Below are 7,961 nucleotides of genomic sequence, written 5' to 3'. Positions count from 1 at the left end.
AAACAAGTAGCCTACTACAACACTCATTCACACTCTATCGCTCTCTCGATAATGCATTCAAACAAATGGAATCTTTCAGTGCTACTTCATCTGTATCCGATTTCGAATGAGCAGAAATCTGTAAGAAATGCATCGATCCGTAGGTAAAATAACTTTTTTCATCACAAAAAAAGTGTTATTTTCATCGCAAACAAAATTTGCACCGCAAAAAGCAGCAATTATACCTTTTAATGCTGACCATCATGTTATTAGCTTGTCATGTGGTAGGAAAAACGTTTGCACACTAGTGTCCCAATAAGCCACTTTGAAACTCTCCTGTTATTTTATTTATTCTATTTTTTAATATACGTTATGAACAGAACTGTGATATTTCAAACATACAGAAATACTTTAGACGCGGAATGAAGGCGGAGCGGTGTTTCTGATATCAGTGAGCGAGGAGGGAAGCGGAAGTTGGAAATAGTGAACCCGGAGCGAAGCTGGAGCAGAGTGATTATTAAATGCTCGGAGCGGGGAGGGGAAATCGTTGATGCTCCACTCCGCTCACATATTCTGTTGCAGAGCACATAAACCTCTTGATGACAATGATGTTCCCTGATGGCAGTGGCCTCTTTCAGCAGGATAATGCATCCTGCCACACTTCAGAAATTGTTCAGGAATGGTTTGACGAACATGATAAAGAGGTTAAGATGTTGCCTTGGCCTCCAAATTCCCCAGATCTCAATTCGACTGAGCATCTATGGGATGTGCTAGACCAACACATCTGATCTATGGCGGCCACAGTGCACGAGAACGCCCACAACACACCAGCTTATTGGTGGAGAGGAGGCCAATCTATAAATACTGAGTAGAGATGATTAGGAGGCCAAGATGATAGGCAAATATGGCCAGGATGCCAGGGTTACACTTCTACTCTTTTCAAAGAACATCTTGTGAATTTTTATGACCACAGAGCGTCAGGACATCAGTTAAATGATTTATCTGAAGGACGGTGCTTCTTGAGTCATTATACTGGAGTACTAGTACCCACACAGACCACAGGGTGAGCACCCCCTGCTGGCATCACTAGCACCTCTTCCAGCAGCAACTTATGTCTCCCATCCAGTTACTAACCAGGTTCAACCCTGCTATACTTCAGTGGGAAACAAGGTAAGAGCTGCAGAGTGATAGCTGCTAGCAGTGGCATCATTATGATGTTGCAAAGGCTGCTACGATATGCAACCATCATCCCAGACCACAAAAACCTGACCTAGCTTTCATTTACCTCACCGACTTTTGCTCTTGTTTTAAATGAGAAATTCAGACAAGGCCCGCTCATGTTATCTGACAGATACGAACATCTCCATGGTATAAACTGCTAGCCATAATGTGCATGCAGTAGTCAGTAGGCTCAACAAATGTGAAATGCAACTAGACTATACTGATTTTTACATAAGTACACCAGAGTAAGCTTGACTTTATGGAAAACACATTGCCCACCAACCTATTCTTTAAGCACCCACATTTTCTCACATTTTCCCACCCTATGATCTACTCCACCTCCTCTCAAACCAACATGTGTGCATGGAATATAACGCATCATGCAAGAGGACGGGGGCTTTAATGTGCACAACTGCAGTTCTTCACGTGTACACGTGTTGTCTAACCGTGTTTCATATTCTAATACCATATTGGAAAAAACATTTAAATGTAAGATATCGTTGGCTACATGAGTCAGATATGCTATAGTTTGTGTGACGTATTTGTACAGTGAAGGGGGAAAACCCACACAACTATGTGGATTTTAGTGTCTAAACCCACACAAGGGTTAACAGTGTGAACGTTTTACTATCTTCTACCCACTGACATACTCACAATCGCACATATTCATTCAAACAAAGGTCAAAATTACTCAGAACTAACGTTTTTAACATAACATATTTTATGCATTCATTTCCTGTTTTTTTTTTTTTTTTTGACCTGCCATAAGGAATTTTAAAGAATTTTTAGAATTTTACATTCAGTTCTAAATCCATTACAAACCTAATCACACAGATTAGAAAAAAAAAACCTAAATTGAGCTGAGGGGTTATTATAGTTAACTGAAACTTAAAAAAAAAACAAAAAAAAAACACATACTATATATATAACTTTTATTCAATGCTTTTATTTAATCTAGTTGCCAAAATAACAGTTCTCATTTTCATTTAGTTCATCTTGATATACTAAAATTACAAATGAATGAAAACTATCTAGATATATTTATTAAAACATATTTATAAAAATGACAAAATTACACAACAAAATTACTCAGATTTTAACTAAAACTAAAATAAAAAAATCATTCAAAATATTAATAAAATATATAATAGTATCTCTATGATGCTAAAATTATTGTCAAGCTCAATAAAAAAAAATCATACTCAGCATTGCAATATACTTTACGCAATACATTTTAATTAACCATGTGCAAATAAAATAAAATCCAACACAAACATCACAGACATATGTTAAAAATTTGCATAGTTAAAGTGAAGTAGTTCTTAGTTCATCCCATTGTACTCCATTATGATGTGGTATTCAGCATTGATGCTGATTTAAATGTTGATGCAGAGTTTACGGGACGGGCTGTTGTTTCAGTTGCCGCCTTCTTGTTGTCTAAATATTTCCTGCCATTTATTGCCAAAGGGTTTTCTGAATCAGCGCAAATGAAACGACCTTTGACAGTTTTAAATCTGTAAGTACATAAAAGAATCTATTTAGCATAACAGTACAACAAAATATATAAAAGTACAAATGATTACCCAAATTTAAACTGTACATAATGTTATGGGTAAAATGTAAATGTACTAAAATAAAGCCTAGACAAAAAAAAAAAATATATTATTCTGACATATTAGCATGAAATATTGTTGAATAGTTGAGATATATCACAGCATATATGCCTCAATATGAAAAAAAGAACTCACAAAATGGCATCAATATGGCAGATGCCTGCATTTTGTATCATGTAACTTTCCAGATTTTCCTTGCGGGGAAGGCGACCTGATGTCTTGAGACAAAGGCAATTTGACCGGCCTTTTACTGCAAACACCAAAAGGAAACAAAAGCATTTTTAACACAGACATTCATGCTGACAACACCATTTAATTCAAACTAACATCATATTTTAATTAACATCAACTTTAATTAATATGAAGAATTATTATCAAACAATATGGAGATATTTCTTACTTTGGCAGGTGACTTGAGCGAGCAGTATTGTAGCCAGGCACAGCAGAAGGGTTACAGAAGCAGACCTCATCTTCTCTTGTGAGTCTGATGCGTATTATCTCGGCTCACCACAAACTTGCACTTTTATGAACACTCACAGAGGGGAAAATGAGCATCAGAACTTCCTCCCACAAAGATGTCACCTGTCCGCTTGGAAACAAAAGACCCCCCTCATCACCTCACGGCCGACCACTGTGTACAGAAACATTCACAGCTTTCTAAAATTCAGCGGTTTACATGACCATGAGAGAGAGCATGGACACCGCTAATGCAGGTGTGTCGTAGGAAAGTACCAAGATGTTCACATAATGAATAATAAAATAAATAATGAATGAACTTTGCAAATGATATATTGACTGACTATTACATCAGCTACTACAGTGTTTAATTAGTCTACAGTCTGTTTCACTTTCACTGAATGGTTATGCTTCTGGTAATATATAATATATAATTATAACAAATTGTTAAATTAAAAGTAATTTTATATATTAAAATTTTAGCTTATAATATATATGTACATATATTACATATTAATTGCAAGCTAATATTTTACATACATTTCTAACAAACAAAAAAATGTAAATGACATTGTAGACATTGTGAAATTGCTCTTCATGAGTTCTTTCTAACTTGGTAATATTGAGAGTTAGTGTTGGTTTCCTGTAGTCTGCTGGTGTGGTTAGTGTTTAGAGGGGGCTGCTGTGACAAAGTTTCTGTGGCCATTCACCGAACTCGGGGGGAAATACGCATTAAGCATACATACAGCCTTTTTCCAAGTACAAAGGACCCAATTTCTAATAATCAAACCCATTAAGTCATAGGTGAGTGTTTCATCTGGAAATAATCAATGTGATGTTGAATGTTCCTCATAAAAATAAAAAAACAGAAAGACTTTTTAAACTCTTTTAAATTCAAATTTTATTTATATTGAAAAAATATATATTTTCCAGTGACCAAATAATAGAAATTGGAGTGTTTAGGTTTGAAGGCCTTAATATTGTCAAGAGATATCAGATTTAATATTGGGCAGCACTTTATTTTACAGTGTCCTTGTTACACTTATATATATATATATATATATATACTTAGGAATAACAGTAAATTATGCATAATTATAAGAAACTAACCTAATCCTAAGCCTAAAGTAAGTACATGGTTGTAAGTAATGTTAATTACATTGTAACAAGGATACATTTAAAATAAAGTGTAACCAAATACTGTACAAAGCTGGTGAAAATAATGAGCGAGCATCTTTTGACGTGCATCTACAGATGTGTCTGACAGACTAGGGAAAGTCATTGTGGTGTACTGCAACATCATGTGACCTTTAGCAAAGATTGGATGAGGCTTGGTAGGGACTGCAAGTGGCCCACAAAACTTTTCCTTCCTCACAAAACTTTCATAAGACACATTCATCTGTACAGCAACGACAATAAACAAATAAGCACAGATGCAGCATTTTGCAAACCTTTGAAACAAAAAGTGGCACGCTATCTCTGAATGCAAGCATATGCGATTTCCGTTGGGCTAGATTGATTGATTGACTGACTGATAGGTCAGCCTTTTCTTATACCTGACAGGAAATTTCTTTGCAGCAACACCAAGAATGGACCAGACAATATGCACTTTGACAAGCAATATAAAAGACACAATATGCAAAAGAGCAATCTACAGATTGTGGGGTAGGGGGAAAGTGGGGTGAGTTGTGCCAGTTTTTACTCAAAGTGACTTTAAAGTGAGGTCATGACAGTAATGCCTTCAACTTAAGAATGTACATATATTTCAGGATGTGGTGCATCCCTGAGAACAACAACTTTGGATCTGAAATAAATTGTTTCAGAAATATAGCTTTTGGGGAAAAAGTGGTCTTGTGGCACAACTTGCCCCTGGTGCGGGGTAAGTTGTGCCTTTGGGGAGAATACGTTGGGGTAAATTGTGCCAGTGATTTCTGAAGTAAAACAGAACATTTTAATGTTATGAACTGTAATGCTATATGAAAGCAAGACAAACTCAATACAAAATTACTTATTTAAGGTTTATTTAGATATTGTCACCCTATAAAACTGTTGGAATAAGTAATATTTTGTAGTTTTGGGGAAAACACAAAAAACTTAAATACACAATATTTTATATTTGTGAATCATTTCAGGCAAAAAGGCTTTGGCAATAGATGCCTGTTGACATACATAGAACGCTGTCTGTCAATTATGTAACATAAGAATAAAGTAACTAGGCTAATTTCTAAACATCCTATTGTGACTTAAGCCACTTAAAAACTGAATGAAACTTCTCTTTAATAAAACAGTGCAAACTCAAAAATGAAATCAGTGTTAGCTAAATTAAACAAATGGCAGGTAAATCAAACACTGATGAGGCATGCCCATCTCCTCACTTCTCCAGATTATCCCCTGTGGGTATGTAGGTCTAGGTGGTCTGGATCTGGCCTACTACTTAACATCCCACTTGTCAATGCTGCAGGGGAATATAAACTTCTGCTCCCTTCTGGCTGTACCAACAAGTTTTTGTGGTGTGGGTAGTTTCTTGAGCACATCACCTCTAGGGATGACTGGCACAATTTAATCCAGGCCCTTTGGCACAAATCACCCCAGACCCACAAGTTTGAAAAACTAGCATGATCCAGATGTTAAGAGCTAACATCATGCCAACTGTATAGACTCATTGTGTAGCCTGCTAAAGCACTAAAACATGTGTGAAATGTTTTCAAACTTATCTATAATTGTTCAGACACTACAATCAAAAAACCTTGATCATAGAAATTTTACTTTGAAAGGAAAAAAACAGGTTTTTGAGCTAAAATCTGTTTACGTCTCATGCCATGTGTCTTTCTTCTTTGGAGGATGAGTAAAATGGATGGCTTTTCAAAATGATGTGGTCACATGACCAATTTCTTCTATGGTTTTCCAGAAACAAGGGGTGGAACTACTTCCCCCCCTGGCACAAATCACCCCACTCTCCCCCTAACATTTAAGGGCACATAAAGCCGTGAAAACGAATGGATTCTACAGTAGAAGAGGTTTCATTGTAGAGTGATTCTATAATTAGGGGTACATGTCATGTCCATGGACTCTATTATCAATTTTACTAATTATTCATTAACTTTTCACTTCAAACAATGATCACTTTTATATCAGGGGACATTTCTAATTAATTTAATACAAAAAATCCAACAAATATCCATCTTTTATTTTGCAAAAATGGCTTATTCTATACTCGAAGTTGCTGTCCAATTTGGTAAATGTGAGGTTTTGCTCTTCAGATTAGCTCTAAAATAAATTTTTCTGCATATATTTCTTATAATTATTTATGCAAAATTATCATTAAATTATGAGAAACGTGTTTCATTAGAGCTTAAGCTTGCCAAATAATTAATTTAGCATATTAAGGGGATATATTATTCAACCACCTAGTTTATTTATCAAAAAAGAATACAAATTTTCTCACTTCTTGGCTGACCTGAAATGTACCCCTTAATATAGAATGACTCTGTATATAACTGGAAACAGCCAGACATATTTTTTAAAACCTAAATCTTGATGCCTGAGCTATAAATGTCATGTGACTAATCACCATGGAGCCACGGGAAAATGACGCCATGACCACAGTGACACCACAAAAGCACATACACTGTAACATAATGTCATTATTGCAGTTTATGTTGCTTGAAAATTATATTATTTCATCAGAATACATTGCTATTTTTACCTGAATAATGGTGTAGTTACGACATCCACCAGCAGAGGGGATTGTTGATGGAACAGGAACTGTTGGTCTGGGCCATAATTCACAAGTGAATAATCAAACAGAGAAATGTTAACAGCCATTAAATTGAAAATGCACAGATGAGAGTTAAAATATGGTTATTTAAACCTGTTTGGTGTGTATAACCAGTTAAAACTCTTGTTTTCAAATCAAACAGGTAGAGTTAAATCAAGGAACATTGTGTTTGTCTTGCTAAGATGAAATAAGTTCTGTAAAATGTGATGAACATGAGCCTTCACACCTATATTTGCCAGTATGCAGACAGCAACAGGTGTGTTGTCAGTGGTCTGAGTTGTTGCTTTTCAAGGAGATGAATAATGTGCAATACAAAGAAGAATATAAAGTGTGAAAATGCAATAGAACTGATATTTACCTAAGAACCCTGCTGGGAAAAAACAAACAAACAGCTAAAACTAGCCTAAGTTGGTTGGCTGGTTTTAGCTGGTCATCCAGCCTGCTCTAGACTGGTCATAGCTGGTCAGCAGGCTGGCTTTAGAGGGGGTTTGGCCACTTCCTTAGCTGATCAGGCTGGGAGACCAGCTGGAACAACCATCTTAAACCAGCCAAGACCAGCCAACCACCTTAGGTCGGTTTTAGCTTAGTTTTTTTTTTTTTTTAGCAGGGAAAAAAGAGAGGAAATGCATTATAAAATGGGTTTTCAGCATTCAAGCAGACATGAGCACGCAGCAGATGGCAGCATGTAACAAAAAAAGAAAAAAGAACGAAAAAGGAAACAAAGTCCATCACTAGGGGGCGCTACTGGCATTCAAAAATGTGTATCTTATAACACAAATGATAAGCCTTGTACCTTAAAATGTTACTATGAAAATGAAACACTATTTTCTTGTTTCAATAAAGAAAACCACTCTTCATTGAGAATAAATGTTCACATAAACAGCATCAATATATAATACTAGTCATTTTAAAAT

General features: G+C 35.7%; 1 long non-coding RNA gene across 1 annotated transcript; it reads right to left on the bottom strand.

Annotated features, from left to right (window-relative positions):
- Positions 1 to 1,908: 1,908 nt before the first annotated feature.
- Positions 1,909 to 3,314, bottom strand: LOC306863164. Its single transcript, XR_013783655.1, has 3 exons — positions 3,214 to 3,314; positions 2,949 to 3,063; positions 1,909 to 2,714 (listed from the first exon to the last, which is right to left on the bottom strand). It is a non-coding gene; the product is annotated as an uncharacterized lncRNA (long non-coding RNA).
- Positions 3,315 to 7,961: the final 4,647 nt, after the last annotated feature.

Source organism: Barbus barbus (assembly GCF_936440315.1).
Source record: "Barbus barbus genome assembly, chromosome: 44".
Lineage (NCBI taxonomy): Eukaryota > Metazoa > Chordata > Actinopteri > Cypriniformes > Cyprinidae > Barbus > Barbus barbus.
The sequence above is the reverse complement of the archived record's forward strand: the minus strand, read 5'-3'. Positions and strand labels throughout refer to the sequence as shown.